Consider the following 16,706-nt stretch of genomic DNA (forward strand, 5'->3'; position numbering starts at 1 on the left):
AGGAATAGCCTCTTTAGGGGCCCTTTCACACAGGTGGCTTCCATTCTCATCACCAGGGGATCTGTGAGGTGATTGGAGCAGAGCAGGGCAGATGACAGGTCCGTGTCTGCTCAGTTTTAGCAGAGCAGACAAAGACAGACCCTGCTCTGCTCTATGGGTGGCAGGGGGTAAATGGACTCCGCTGTCTCTTTTCACTTGACTGCCACCGATCCACCTAAAGGGAAAAGGATGCAGTCCTCCTCCATTTTTTAAGCAGGGCTGACCAGACTCGGAGGAGGTATTCAGGTTTAAACGGACACAAGTCCATGTACACTTGCTAGTGCATAGGAATGCATGGACCTTCCCATCAGGTGCACCTAAAATATGACAAATGGACCTGATCTAATCGCCCATGTGAAAGGGCCCTTAGCATGCAAATTTCTATGGTGGGGATTACTCACCACTATACTAATGAGAAAAGTGTGTGGGACTTTCTCCTATTCCATCAACATAGCGATCACCTACAGGTTTTTCTCTTTTTCCAGGCTATGGCGCATCTTCTATAATCCTGACCATACCATTGTATGAACTATGTTGTGTGTTGAATACTCAAAGGCTGCTGCACTCTCTATTCTTTGTTCAATGATCCTAGCCATCATTTAACTCAGGAGATTGGACACATCTATTAATGGAATGGGATTATTGTGGGGGGACTGGGCTGGAGATTCAGCATGTATTGCAGTCAGGGCTGCTTTTTGTAATCTAGGATCCCATCAGTTGAGGCCCTCAAAAGCTATTATCCCTTAATGTAAAATAGATCTTATGTTCAATAATGATATATGATGGAACACATTACCTTAAAATGTGTTGGAGAGAGATCAAACACTTTTCTATTGTTCGGAGGGCAACTATTTGCACCATGATACCACCAACAACCCATTGGAAATACCAGCTAGAGAGACTGGTTATAAATAAGAAGATTTATGATGTAGACTGGTAAAGAAGATCTTGATTCCAAGCTCTATTATATAGGGAACATCTAAAAATATGCCTAAGAAGTAGCCTAAACATATTAGCTATTGTCTTGAGGTTGTCTGGAAAAACTGCAGTAAACTTCCTCTGCGTAGGCTCTCCCATTCCTCTAGCTTCATAGCTGTATATGTACAGTGTCAGACAATCTAAGACACTGCTGTCTCTTACTGCTAGTCGCATTAGATTTGGTCATGGTTTTCTTTGCTGGAGAGAAAGCTGCACATGACGATTTGTAGAGTAAAGATCCCCCTGCTGCTCTCACAATATCAGACCTTTGTGGGACTATCCATGAACAGACCAAAGTTGGCAGGATTATGAACCTGCGCAGGGAGACCCTAACGAATTTTGAGTCTATTGCCTTAAGCACACAGGCAGAACTAGACAAAGCTTAGCCCCACCTTTGCTACATGGTAAAGGTTAAATGGTTTTGAGAATTAAGGTATCGGGGAGCTTTGTGGCAATTAACTGTGGAGAATTGAAAAAAACAACACATAATAGCAAATGATAAAAGCAGAACGTAGTCGGCAGGATTTGAACCTGCGCAGGGAGACCCCAATGGATTTCTAGTCCATCGCCTTAACCACTCGGCCACGACTACCTTCACCTTGATGGTGGGTGTGCTATTTGCAGGCTTGAGAAGTAGTAGAAAAAAACACCATTAAAGTAAAACTCAGTACAAAGTGAAGATCTAAGCACACATCTCTTGGTGAAGGTAAGTCCTCCATAAGGTTTGAATAACTAAAGAACAGACCGAAAAATACCTACAAAAAGGCATTCAATTAGATATTCAGCTTTTAAAAATATTACTTTTCAGGATATGTGAAAAACATTGTACCATACGTTCTAAACTTTTGGCTTATGGCATGAAAAGCCTCTGGTCTGGAAACCTGAGAAAATGCCTATAGATGCAAGACCATGCCATTAGAAGTTCAGCTACCTGGAGACCGCTAATATCCCTTCATCCTTGCTCTATATACTCCAAAAGAGCTCCAACCTTCACGCCCCTGTGTGCTCTGTGTACGTTTTAAGTTCAACGATGCTTTGTGGCTTATCCGAGACACTTGTTTAGATAAAAGCAGACATTTCAATATTGTAGGCATTCCTAACCTGAAGCAAGAGTATAGATGTTGTCCATGATAATTACACAAGCCACTAGTCGTAAAGGAACCATAACTGCTGAAAGTCATATTATCATAAAGCAATCCAGGTACAGACCGTAGTTGGCAGGATTTGAACCTGCGTAGGGAAACCCCAATGGATTTCGAATCCATCGCCTTAACCATTCGGCCACAACTACATACGGTCTTGAAGGGTCTACCTTTACTAGATTGAAGAGGCTAACTTTGGAGTGCTATTCTTTGCTTTTTTTGTTCAGGCCTACCATCCCAATGCCCCAATCGCCCCACTGTTCTGGACCCACAAACCATCTTTTAACAAAATTCTGGCACCCTCTCTATGGACCCTATTCCTCTGCTGGGTGCCTGCCTTAGCACACAGATCTATGCCTGCACTGTCAGGGCAGAGTGATCTCCTGACCAACAGTGAAGGCATATTTCCAGTAGGGAAGAAGGCCATAAAGCTTCTCTTCTTCAGAAGACTATGAGTCCAAGACTTCCAATGCAAGTATCTCCCTGCATCGGCTTTATTCACACTGTTGATCTTCTGCTGATCCTTGAATATATTGCCCCACCGGTAATCAGATCATCAGTCTACAGGGGGCAGCAAGGACATAATTAGGAATAGCCTCTTTAGGGGCCCTTTCACACAGGTGGCTTCCATTCTCATCACCAGGGGATCTGTGAGGTGATTGGAGCAGAGCAGGGCAGATGACAGGTCCGTGTCTGCTCAGTTTTAGCAGAGCAGACAAAGACAGACCCTGCTCTGCTCTATGGGTGGCAGGGGGTAAATGGACTCCGCTGTCTCTTTTCACTTGACTGCCACCGATCCACCTAAAGGGAAAAGGATGCAGTCCTCCTCCATTTTTTAAGCAGGGCTGACCAGACTCGGAGGAGGTATTCAGGTTTAAACGGACACAAGTCCATGTACACTTGCTAGTGCATAGGAATGCATGGACCTTCCCATCAGGTGCACCTAAAATATGACAAATGGACCTGATCTAATCGCCCATGTGAAAGGGCCCTTAGCATGCAAATTTCTATGGTGGGGATTACTCACCACTATACTAATGAGAAAAGTGTGTGGGACTTTCTCCTATTCCATCAACATAGCGATCACCTACAGGTTTTTCTCTTTTTCCAGGCTATGGCGCATCTTCTATAATCCTGACCATACCATTGTATGAACTATGTTGTGTGTTGAATACTCAAAGGCTGCTGCACTCTCTATTCTTTGTTCAATGATCCTAGCCATCATTTAACTCAGGAGATTGGACACATCTATTAATGGAATGGGATTATTGTGGGGGGACTGGGCTGGAGATTCAGCATGTATTGCAGTCAGGGCTGCTTTTTGTAATCTAGGATCCCATCAGTTGAGGCCCTCAAAAGCTATTATCCCTTAATGTAAAATAGATCTTATGTTCAATAATGATATATGATGGAACACATTACCTTAAAATGTGTTGGAGAGAGATCAAACACTTTTCTATTGTTCGGAGGGCAACTATTTGCACCATGATACCACCAACAACCCATTGGAAATACCAGCTAGAGAGACTGGTTATAAATAAGAAGATTTATGATGTAGACCGGTAAAGAAGATCTTGATTCCAAGCTCTATTATATAGGGAACATCTAAAAATATGCCTAAGAAGTAGCCTAAACATATTAGCTATTGTCTTGAGGTTGTCTGGAAAAACTGCAGTTATATTTCCTCTGCGTAGGCTCTCCCATTCCTCTAGCTTCATAGCTGTATATGTACAGTGTCAGACAATCTAAGACACTGCTGTCTCTTACTGCTAGTCGCATTAGATTTGGTCATGGTTTTCTTTGCTGGAGAGAAAGCTGCACATGACGATTTGTAGAGTAAAGATCCCCCTGCTGCTCTCACAATATCAGACCTTTGTGGGACTATCCATGAACAGACCAAAGTTGGCAGGATTATGAACCTGCGCAGGGAGACCCTAACGAATTTTGAGTCTATTGCCTTAAGCACACAGGCAGAACTAGACAAAGCTTAGCCTAACCTTTGCTACATGGTAAAGGTTAAATGGTTTTGAGAATTAAGGTATCGGGGAGCTTTGTGGCAATTAACTGTGGAGAATTGAAAAAAACAACACATAATAGCAAATGATAAAAGCAGAACGTAGTCGGCAGGATTTGAACCTGCGCGGGGAGACCCCAATGGATTTCTAGTCCATCGCCTTAACCACTCGGCCACGACTACCTTCACCTTGATGGTGGGTGTGCTATTTGCAGGCTTGAGAAGTAGTAGAAAAAAACACCATTAAAGTAAAACTCAGTACAAAGTGAAGATCTAAGCACACATCTCTTGGTGAAGGTAAGTCCTCCATAAGGTTTGAATAACTAAAGAACAGACCGAAAAATACCTACAAAAAGGCATTCAATTAGATATTCAGCTTTTAAAAATATTACTTTTCAGGATATGTGAAAAACATTGTACCATACGTTCTAAACTTTTGGCTTATGGCATGAAAAGCCTCTGGTCTGGAAACCTGAGAAAATGCCTATAGATGCAAGACCATGCCATTAGAAGTTCAGCTACCTGGAGACCGCTAATATCCCTTCATCCTTGCTCTATATACTCCAAAAGAGCTCCAACCTTCACGCCCCTGTGTGCTCTGTGTACGTTTTAAGTTCAACGATGCTTTGTGGCTTATCCGAGACACTTGTTTAGATAAAAGCAGACATTTCAATATTGTAGGCATTCCTAACCTGAAGCAAGAGTATAGATGTTGTCCATGATAATTACACAAGCCACTAGTCGTACAGGAACCATAACTGCTGAAAGTCATATTATCATAAAGCAATCCAGGTACAGACCGTAGTTGGCAGGAGTTGAACCTGCGCAGGGAAACCCCAATGGATTTCAAATCCATCGCCTTAACCACTCGGCCACAACTACATACGTTCTTGAAGGGCCTACCTTTACTAGATTGAAGAGGCTAACTTTGGAGTGCTATTCTTTGCTTTTTTTGTTCAGGCCTACCATCCCAATGCCCCAATCGCCCCACTGTTCTGGACCCACAAACCATCTTTTAACAAAATTCTGGCACCCTCTCTATGGACCCTATTCCTCTGCTGGGTGCCTGCCTTAGCACACAGATCTATGCCTGCACTGTCAGGGCAGAGTGATCTCCTGACCAACAGTGAAGGCATATTTCCAGTAGGGAAGAAGGCCATAAAGCTTCTCTTCTTCAGAAGACTATGAGTCCAAGACTTGCAATGCAAGTATCTCCCTGCATCGGCTTTATTCACACTGTTGATCTTCTGCTGATCCTTGAATATATTGCCCCACCGGTAATCAGATCATCAGTCTACAGGGGGCAGCAAGGACATAATTAGGAATAGCCTCTTTAGGGGCCCTTTCACACAGGTGGCTTCCATTCTCATCACCAGGGGATCTGTGAGGTGATTGGAGCAGAGCAGGGCAGATGACAGGTCCGTGTCTGCTCAGTTTTAGCAGAGCAGACAAAGACAGACCCTGCTCTGCTCTATGGGTGGCAGGGGGTAAATGGACTCCGCTGTCTCTTTTCACTTGACTGCCACCGATCCACCTAAAGGGAAAAGGATGCAGTCCTCCTCCATTTTTTAAGCAGGGCTGACCAGACTCGGAGGAGGTATTCAGGTTTAAACGGACACAAGTCCATGTACACTTGCTAGTGCATAGGAATGCATGGACCTTCCCATCAGGTGCACCTAAAATATGACAAATGGACCTGATCTAATCGCCCATGTGAAAGGGCCCTTAGCATGCAAATTTCTATGGTGGGGATTACTCACCACTATACTAATGAGAAAAGTGTGTGGGACTTTCTCCTATTCCATCAACAACGCGATCACCTACAGGTTTTTCTCTTTTTCCAGGCTATGGCGCATCTTCTATAATCCTGACCATACCATTGTATGAACTATGTTGTGTGTTGAATACTCAAAGGCTGCTGCACTCTCTATTCTTTGTTCAATGATCCTAGCCATCATTTAACTCAGGAGATTGGACACATCTATTAATGGAATGGGATTATTGTGGGGGGACTGGGCTGGAGATTCAGCATGTATTGCAGTCAGGTCTGCTTTTTGTAATCTAGGATCCCATCAGTTGAGGCCCTCAAAAGCTATTATCCCTTAATGTAAAATAGATCTTATGTTCAATAATGATATATGATGGAACACATTACCTTAAAATGTGTTGGAGAGAGATCAAACACTTTTCTATTGTTCGGAGGGCAACTATTTGCACCATGATACCACCAACAACCCATTGGAAATACCAGCTAGAGAGACTGGTTATAAATAAGAAGATTTATGATGTAGACCGGTAAAGAAGATCTTGATTCCAAGCTCTATTATATAGGGAACATCTAAAAATATGCCTAAGAAGTAGCCTAAACATATTAGCTATTGTCTTGAGGTTGTCTGGAAAAACTGCAGTAAACTTCCTCTGCGTAGGCTCTCCCATTCCTCTAGCTTCATAGCTGTATATGTACAGTGTCAGACAATCTAAGACACTGCTGTCTCTTACTGCTAGTCGCATTAGATTTGGTCATGGTTTTCTTTGCTGGAGAGAAAGCTGCACATGACGATTTGTAGAGTAAAGATCCCCCTGCTGCTCTCACAATATCAGACCTTTGTGGGACTATCCATGAACAGACCAAAGTTGGCAGGATTATGAACCTGCGCAGGGAGACCCTAACGAATTTTGAGTCTATTGCCTTAAGCACACAGGCAGAACTAGACAAAGCTTAGCCCCACCTTTGCTACATGGTAAAGGTTAAATGGTTTTGAGAATTAAGGTATCGGGGAGCTTTGTGGCAATTAACTGTGGAGAATTGAAAAAAACAACACATAATAGCAAATGATAAAAGCAGAACGTAGTCGGCAAGGTTTTGAACCTGCGCGGGGAGACCCCAATGGATTTCTAGTCCATCGCCTTAACCACTCGGCCACGACTACCTTCACCTTGATGGTAGGTGTGCTATTTGCAGGCTTGAGAAGTAGTAGAAAAAAACACCATTAAAGTAAAACTCAGTACAAAGTGAAGATCTAAGCACACATCTCTTGGTGAAGGTAAGTCCTCCATAAGGTTTGAATAACTAAAGAACAGACCGAAAAATACCTACAAAAAGGCATTCAATTAGATATTCAGCTTTTAAAAATATTACTTTTCAGGATATGTGAAAAACATTGTACCATACGTTCTAAACTTTTGGCTTATGGCATGAAAAGCCTCTGGTCTGGAAACCTGAGAAAATGCCTATAGATGCAAGACCATGCCATTAGAAGTTCAGCTACCTGGAGACAGCTAATATCCCTTCATCCTTGCTCTATATACTCCAAAAGAGCTCCAACCTTCACGCCCCTGTGTGCTCTGTGTACGTTTTAAGTTCAAAGATGCTTTGTGGCTTATCCGAGACACTTGTTTAGATAAAAGCAGACATTTCAATATTGTAGGCATTCCTAACCTGAAGCAAGAGTATAGATGTTGTCCATGATAATTACACAAGCCACTAGTCCTAAAGGAACCATAACTGCTGAAAGTCATATTATCATAAAGCAATCCAGGTACAGACCGTAGTTGGCAGGATTTGAACCTGCGCAGGGAAACCCCAATGGATTTCGAATCCATCGCCTTAACCACTCGGCCACAACTACATACGGTCTTGAAAGGCCTACCTTTACTAGATTGAAGAGGCTAACTTTGGAGTGCTATTCTTTGCTTTTTTTGTTCAGGCCTACCATCCCAATGCCCCAATCGCCCCACTGTTCTGGACCCACAAACCATCTTTTAACAAAATTCTGGCACCCTCTCTATGGACCCTATTCCTCTGCTGGGTGCCTGCCTTAGCACACAGATCTATGCCTGCACTGTCAGGGCAGAGTGATCTCCTGACCAACAGTGAAGGCATATTTCCAGTAGGGAAGAAGGCCATAAAGCTTCTCTTCTTCAGAAGACTATGAGTCCAAGACTTGCAATGCAAGTATCTCCCTGCATCGGCTTTATTCACACTGTTGATCTTCTGCTGATCCTTGAATATATTGCCCCACCGGTAATCAGATCATCAGTCTACAGGGGGCAGCAAGGACATAATTAGGAATAGCCTCTTTAGGGGCCCTTTCACACAGGTGGCTTCCATTCTCATCACCAGGGGATCTGTGAGGTGATTGGAGCAGAGCAGGGCAGATGACAGGTCCGTGTCTGCTCAGTTTTAGCAGAGCAGACAAAGACAGACCCTGCTCTGCTCTATGGGTGGCAGGGGGTAAATGGACTCCGCTGTCTCTTTTCACTTGACTGCCACCGATCCACCTAAAGGGAAAAGGATGCAGTCCTCCTCCATTTTTTAAGCAGGGCTGACCAGACTCGGAGGAGGTATTCAGGTTTAAACGGACACAAGTCCATGTACACTTGCTAGTGCATAGGAATGCATGGACCTTCCCATCAGGTGCACCTAAAATATGACAAATGGACCTGATCTAATCGCCCATGTGAAAGGGCCCTTAGCATGCAAATTTCTATGGTGGGGATTACTCACCACTATACTAATGAGAAAAGTGTGTGGGACTTTCTCCTATTCCATCAACATAGCGATCACCTACAGGTTTTTCTCTTTTTCCAGGCTATGGCGCATCTTCTATAATCCTGACCATACCATTGTATGAACTATGTTGTGTGTTGAATACTCAAAGGCTGCTGCACTCTCTATTCTTTGTTCAATGATCCTAGCCATCATTTAACTCAGGAGATTGGACACATCTATTAATGGAATGGGATTATTGTGGGGGGACTGGGCTGGAGATTCAGCATGTATTGCAGTCAGGGCTGCTTTTTGTAATCTAGGATCCCATCAGTTGAGGCCCTCAAAAGCTATTATCCCTTAATGTAAAATAGATCTTATGTTCAATAATGATATATGATGGAACACATTACCTTAAAATGTGTTGGAGAGAGATCAAACACTTTTCTATTGTTCGGAGGGCAACTATTTGCACCATGATACCACCAACAACCCATTGGAAATACCAGCTAGAGAGACTGGTTATAAATAAGAAGATTTATGATGTAGACCGGTAAAGAAGATCTTGATTCCAAGCTCTATTATATAGGGAACATCTAAAAATATGCCTAAGAAGTAGCCTAAACATATTAGCTATTGTCTTGAGGTTGTCTGGAAAAACTGCAGTAAACTTCCTCTGCGTAGGCTCTCCCATTCCTCTAGCTTCATAGCTGTATATGTACAGTGTCAGACAATCTAAGACACTGCTGTCTCTTACTGCTAGTCGCATTAGATTTGGTCATGGTTTTCTTTGCTGGAGAGAAAGCTGCACATGACGATTTGTAGAGTAAAGATCCCCCTGCTGCTCTCACAATATCAGACCTTTGTGGGACTATCCATGAACAGACCAAAGTTGGCAGGATTATGAACCTGCGCAGGGAGACCCTAACGAATTTTGAGTCTATTGCCTTAAGCACACAGGCAGAACTAGACAAAGCTTAGCCCCACCTTTGCTACATGGTAAAGGTTAAATGGTTTTGAGAATTAAGGTATCGGGGAGCTTTGTGGCAATTAACTGTGGAGAATTGAAAAAAACAACACATAATAGCAAATGATAAAAGCAGAACGTAGTCGGCAGGATTTGAACCTGCGCGGGGAGACCCCAATGGATTTCTAGTCCATCGCCTTAACCACTCGGCCACGACTACCTTCACCTTGATGGTAGGTGTGCTATTTGCAGGCTTGAGAAGTAGTAGAAAAAAACACCATTAAAGTAAAACTCAGTACAAAGTGAAGATCAAAGCACACATCTCTTGGTGAAGGTAAGTCCTCCATAAGGTTTGAATAACTAAAGAACAGACCGAAAAATACCTACAAAAAGGCATTCAATTAGATATTCAGCTTTTAAAAATATTACTTTTCAGGATATGTGAAAAACATTGTACCATACGTTCTAAACTTTTGGCTTATGGCATGAAAAGCCTCTGGTCTGGAAACCTGAGAAAATGCCTATAGATGCAAGACCATGCCATTAGAAGTTCAGCTACCTGGAGACCGCTAATATCCCTTCATCCTTGCTCTATATACTCCAAAAGAGCTCCAACCTTCACGCCCCTGTGTGCTCTGTGTACGTTTTAAGTTCAAAGATGCTTTGTGGCTTATCCGAGACACTTGTTTAGATAAAAGCAGACATTTCAATATTTTAGGCATTCCTAACCTGAAGCAAGAGTATAGATGTTGTCCATGATAATTACACAAGCCACTAGTCGTAAAGGAACCATAACTGCTGAAAGTCATATTATCATAAAGCAATCCAGGTACAGACCGTAGTTGGCAGGATTTGAACCTGCGCAGGGAAACCCCAATGGATTTCGAATCCATCGCCTTAACCACTCGGCCACAACTACATACGGTCTTGAAGGGCCTACCTTTACTAGATTGAAGAGGCTAACTTTGTAGTGCTATTCTTTGCTTTTTTTGTTCAGGCCTACCATCCCAATGCCCCTATCGCCCCACTGTTCTGGACCCACAAACCATCTTTTAACAAAATTCTGGCACCCTCTCTATGGACCCTATTCCTCTGCTGGGTGCCTGCCTTAGCACACAGATCTATGCCTGCACTGTCAGGGCAGAGTGATCTCCTGACCAACAGTGAAGGCATATTTCCAGTAGGGAAGAAGGCCATAAAGCTTCTCTTCTTCAGAAGACTATGAGTCCAAGACTTCCAATGCAAGTATCTCCCTGCATCGGCTTTATTCACACTGTTGATCTTCTGCTGATCCTTGAATATATTGCCCCACCGGTAATCAGATCATCAGTCTACAGGGGGCAGCAAGGACATAATTAGGAATAGCCTCTTTAGGGGCCCTTTCACACAGGTGGCTTCCATTCTCATCACCAGGGGATCTGTGAGGTGATTGGAGCAGAGCAGGGCAGATGACAGGTCCGTGTCTGCTCAGTTTTAGCAGAGCAGACAAAGACAGACCCTGCTCTGCTCTATGGGTGGCAGGGGGTAAATGGACTCCGCTGTCTCTTTTCACTTGACTGCCACCGATCCACCTAAAGGGAAAAGGATGCAGTCCTCCTCCATTTTTTAAGCAGGGCTGACCAGACTCGGAGGAGGTATTCAGGTTTAAACGGACACAAGTCCATGTACACTTGCTAGTGCATAGGAATGCATGGACCTTCCCATCAGGTGCACCTAAAATATGACAAATGGACCTGATCTAATCGCCCATGTGAAAGGGCCCTTAGCATGCAAATTTCTATGGTGGGGATTACTCACCACTATACTAATGAGAAAAGTGTGTGGGACTTTCTCCTATTCCATCAACATAGCGATCACCTACAGGTTTTTCTCTTTTTCCAGGCTATGGCGCATCTTCTATAATCCTGACCATACCATTGTATGAACTATGTTGTGTGTTGAATACTCAAAGGCTGCTGCACTCTCTATTCTTTGTTCAATGATCCTAGCCATCATTTAACTCAGGAGATTGGACACATCTATTAATGGAATGGGATTATTGTGGGGGGACTGGGCTGGAGATTCAGCATGTATTGCAGTCAGGGCTGCTTTTTGTAATCTAGGATCCCATCAGTTGAGGCCCTCAAAAGCTATTATCCCTTAATGTAAAATAGATCTTATGTTCAATAATGATATATGATGGAACACATTACCTTAAAATGTGTTGGAGAGAGATCAAACACTTTTCTATTGTTCGGAGGGCAACTATTTGCACCATGATACCACCAACAACCCATTGGAAATACCAGCTAGAGAGACTGGTTATAAATAAGAAGATTTATGATGTAGACCGGTAAAGAAGATCTTGATTCCAAGCTCTATTATATAGGGAACATCTAAAAATATGCCTAAGAAGTAGCCTAAACATATTAGCTATTGTCTTGAGGTTGTCTGGAAAAACTGCAGTAAACTTCCTCTGCGTAGGCTCTCCCATTCCTCTAGCTTCATAGCTGTATATGTACAGTGTCAGACAATCTAAGACACTGCTGTCTCTTACTGCTAGTCGCATTAGATTTGGTCATGGTTTTCTTTGCTGGAGAGAAAGCTGCACATGACGATTTGTAGAGTAAAGATCCCCCTGCTGCTCTCACAATATCAGACCTTTGTGGGACTATCCATGAACAGACCAAAGTTGGCAGGATTATGAACCTGCGCAGGGAGACCCTAACGAATTTTGAGTCTATTGCCTTAAGCACACAGGCAGAACTAGACAAAGCTTAGCCCCACCTTTGCTACATGGTAAAGGTTAAATGGTTTTGAGAATTAAGGTATCGGGGAGCTTTGTGGCAATTAACTGTGGAGAATTGAAAAAAACAACACATAATAGCAAATGATAAAAGCAGAACGTAGTCGGCAGGATTTGAACCTGCGCGGGGAGACCCCAATGGATTTCTAGTCCATCGCCTTAACCACTCGGCCACGACTACCTTCACCTTGATAGTGGGTGTGCTATTTGCAGGCTTGAGAAGTAGTAGAAAAAAACACCATTAAAGTAAAACTCAGTACAAAGTGAAGATCTAAGCACACATCTCTTGGTGAAGGTAAGTCCTCCATAAGGTTTGAATAACTAAAGAACAGACCGAAAAATACCTACAAAAAGGCATTCAATTAGATATTCAGCTTTTAAAAATATTACTTTTCAGGATATGTGAAAAACATTGTACCATACGTTCTAAACTTTTGGCTTATGGCATGAAAAGCCTCTGGTCTGGAAACCTGAGAAAATGCCTATAGATGCAAGACCATGCCATTAGAAGTTCAGCTACCTGGAGACCGCTAATATCCCTTCATCCTTGCTCTATATACTCCAAAAGAGCTCCAACCTTCACGCCCCTGTGTGCTCTGTGTACGTTTTAAGTTCAAAGATGCTTTGTGGCTTATCCGAGACACTTGTTTAGATAAAAGCAGACATTTCAATATTGTAGGCATTCCTAACCTGAAGCAAGAGTATAGATGTTGTCCATGATAATTACACAAGCCACTAGTCCTAAAGGAACCATAACTGCTGAAAGTCATATTATCATAAAGCAATCCAGGTACAGACCGTAGTTGGCAGGATTTGAACCTGCGCAGGGAAACCCCAATGGATTTCGAATCCATCGCCTTAACCACTCGGCCACAACTACATACGGTCTTGAAAGGCCTACCTTTACTAGATTGAAGAGGCTAACTTTGGAGTGCTATTCTTTGCTTTTTTTGTTCAGGCCTACCATCCCAATGCCCCAATCGCCCCACTGTTCTGGACCCACAAACCATCTTTTAACAAAATTCTGGCACCCTCTCTATGGACCCTATTCCTCTGCTGGGTGCCTGCCTTAGCACACAGATCTATGCCTGCACTGTCAGGGCAGAGTGATCTCCTGACCAACAGTGAAGGCATATTTCCAGTAGGGAAGAAGGCCATAAAGCTTCTCTTCTTCAGAAGACTATGAGTCCAAGACTTGCAATGCAAGTATCTCCCTGCATCGGCTTTATTCACACTGTTGATCTTCTGCTGATCCTTGAATATATTGCCCCACCGGTAATCAGATCATCAGTCTACAGGGGGCAGCAAGGACATAATTAGGAATAGCCTCTTTAGGGGCCCTTTCACACAGGTGGCTTCCATTCTCATCACCAGGGGATCTGTGAGGTGATTGGAGCAGAGCAGGGCAGATGACAGGTCCGTGTCTGCTCAGTTTTAGCAGAGCAGACAAAGACAGACCCTGCTCTGCTCTATGGGTGGCAGGGGGTAAATGGACTCCGCTGTCTCTTTTCACTTGACTGCCACCGATCCACCTAAAGGGAAAAGGATGCAGTCCTCCTCCATTTTTTAAGCAGGGCTGACCAGACTCGGAGGAGGTATTCAGGTTTAAACGGACACAAGTCCATGTACACTTGCTAGTGCATAGGAATGCATGGACCTTCCCATCAGGTGCACCTAAAATATGACAAATGGACCTGATCTAATCGCCCATGTGAAAGGGCCCTTAGCATGCAAATTTCTATGGTGGGGATTACTCACCACTATACTAATGAGAAAAGTGTGTGGGACTTTCTCCTATTCCATCAACATAGCGATCACCTACAGGTTTTTCTCTTTTTCCAGGCTATGGTGCATCTTCTATATTCCTGACCATACCATTGTATGAACTATGTTGTGTGTTGAATACTCAAAGGCTGCTGCACTCTCTATTCTTTGTTCAATGATCCTAGCCATCATTTAACTCAGGAGATTGGACACATCTATTAATGGAATGGGATTATTGTGGGGGGACTGGGCTGGAGATTCAGCATGTATTGCAGTCAGGGCTGCTTTTTGTAATCTAGGATCCCATCAGTTGAGGCCCTCAAAAGCTATTATCCCTTAATGTAAAATAGATCTTATGTTCAATAATGATATATGATGGAACACATTACCTTAAAATGTGTTGGAGAGAGATCAAACACTTTTCTATTGTTCGGAGGGCAACTATTTGCACCATGATACCACCAACAACCCATTGGAAATACCAGCTAGAGAGACTGGTTATAAATAAGAAGATTTATGATGTAGACTGGTAAAGAAGATCTTGATTCCAAGCTCTATTATATAGGGAACATCTAAAAATATGCCTAAGAAGTAGCCTAAACATATTAGCTATTGTCTTGAGGTTGTCTGGAAAAACTGCAGTAAACTTCCTCTGCGTAGGCTCTCCCATTCCTCTAGCTTCATAGCTGTATATGTACAGTGTCAGACAATCTAAGACACTGCTGTCTCTTACTGCTAGTCGCATTAGATTTGGTCATGGTTTTCTTTGCTGGAGAGAAAGCTGCACATGACGATTTGTAGAGTAAAGATCCCCCTGCTGCTCTCACAATATCAGACCTTTGTGGGACTATCCATGAACAGACCAAAGTTGGCAGGATTATGAACCTGCGCAGGGAGACCCTAACGAATTTTGAGTCTATTGCCTTAAGCACACAGGCAGAACTAGACAAAGCTTAGCCCCACCTTTGCTACATGGTAAAGGTTAAATGGTTTTGAGAATTAAGGTATCGGGGAGCTTTGTGGCAATTAACTGTGGAGAATTGAAAAAAACAACACATAATAGCAAATGATAAAAGCAGAACGTAGTCGGCAGGATTTGAACCTGCGCAGGGAGACCCCAAAGGATTTCTAGTCCATCGCCTTAACCACTCGGCCACGACTACCTTCACCTTGATGGTGGGTGTGCTATTTGCAGGCTTGAGAAGTAGTAGAAAAAAACACCATTAATGTAAAACTCAGTACAAAGTGAAGATCTAAGCACACATCTCTTGGTGAAGGTAAGTCCTCCATAAGGTTTGAATAACTAAAGAACAGACCGAAAAATACCTACAAAAAGGCATTCAATTAGATATTCAGCTTTTAAAAATATTACTTTTCAGGATATGTGAAAAACATTGTACCATACGTTCTAAACTTTTGGCTTATGGCATGAAAAGCCTCTGGTCTGGAAACCTGAGAAAATGCCTATAGATGCAAGACCATGCCATTAGAAGTTCAGCTACCTGGAGACCGCTAATATCCCTTCATCCTTGCTCTATATACTCCAAAAGAGCTCCAACCTTCACGCCCCTGTGTGCTCTGTGTACGTTTTAAGTTCAACGATGCTTTGTGGCTTATCCGAGACACTTGTTTAGATAAAAGCAGACATTTCAATATTGTAGGCATTCCTAACCTGAAGCAAGAGTATAGATGTTGTCCATGATAATTACACAAGCCACTAGTCGTAAAGGAACCATAACTGCTGAAAGTCATATTATCATAAAGCAATCCAGGTACAGACCGTAGTTGGCAGGATTTGAACCTGCGCAGGGAAACCCCAATGGATTTCGAATCCATCGCCTTAACCACTCGGCCACAACTACATACGGTCTTGAAGGGTCTACCTTTACTAGATTGAAGAGGCTAACTTTGGAGTGCTATTCTTTGCTTTTTTTGTTCAGGCCTACCATCCCAATGCCCCAATCGCCCCACTGTTCTGGACCCACAAACCATCTTTTAACAAAATTCTGGCACCCTCTCTATGGACCCTATTCCTCTGCTGGGTGCCTGCCTTAGCACACAGATCTATGCCTGCACTGTCAGGGCAGAGTGATCTCCTGACCAACAGTGAAGGCATATTTCCAGTAGGGAAGAAGGCCATAAAGCTTCTCTTCTTCAGAAGACTATGAGTCCAAGACTTCCAATGCAAGTATCTCCCTGCATCGGCTTTATTCACACTGTTGATCTTCTGCTGATCCTTGAATATATTGCCCCACCGGTAATCAGATCATCAGTCTACAGGGGGCAGCAAGGACATAATTAGGAATAGCCTCTTTAGGGGCCCTTTCACACAGGTGGCTTCCATTCTCATCACCAGGGGATCTGTGAGGTGATTGGAGCAGAGCAGGGCAGATGACAGGTCCGTGTCTGCTCAGTTTTAGCAGAGCAGACAAAGACAGACCCTGCTCTGCTCTATGGGTGGCAGGGGGTAAATGGACTCCGCTGTCTCTTTTCACTTGACTGCCACCGATCCACCTAAAGGGAAAAGG

The sequence above is a fragment of the Pelophylax lessonae genome (assembly GCF_965119305.1).
Source record: "Pelophylax lessonae genome assembly, chromosome: 3".
NCBI lineage: Eukaryota > Metazoa > Chordata > Amphibia > Anura > Ranidae > Pelophylax > Pelophylax lessonae.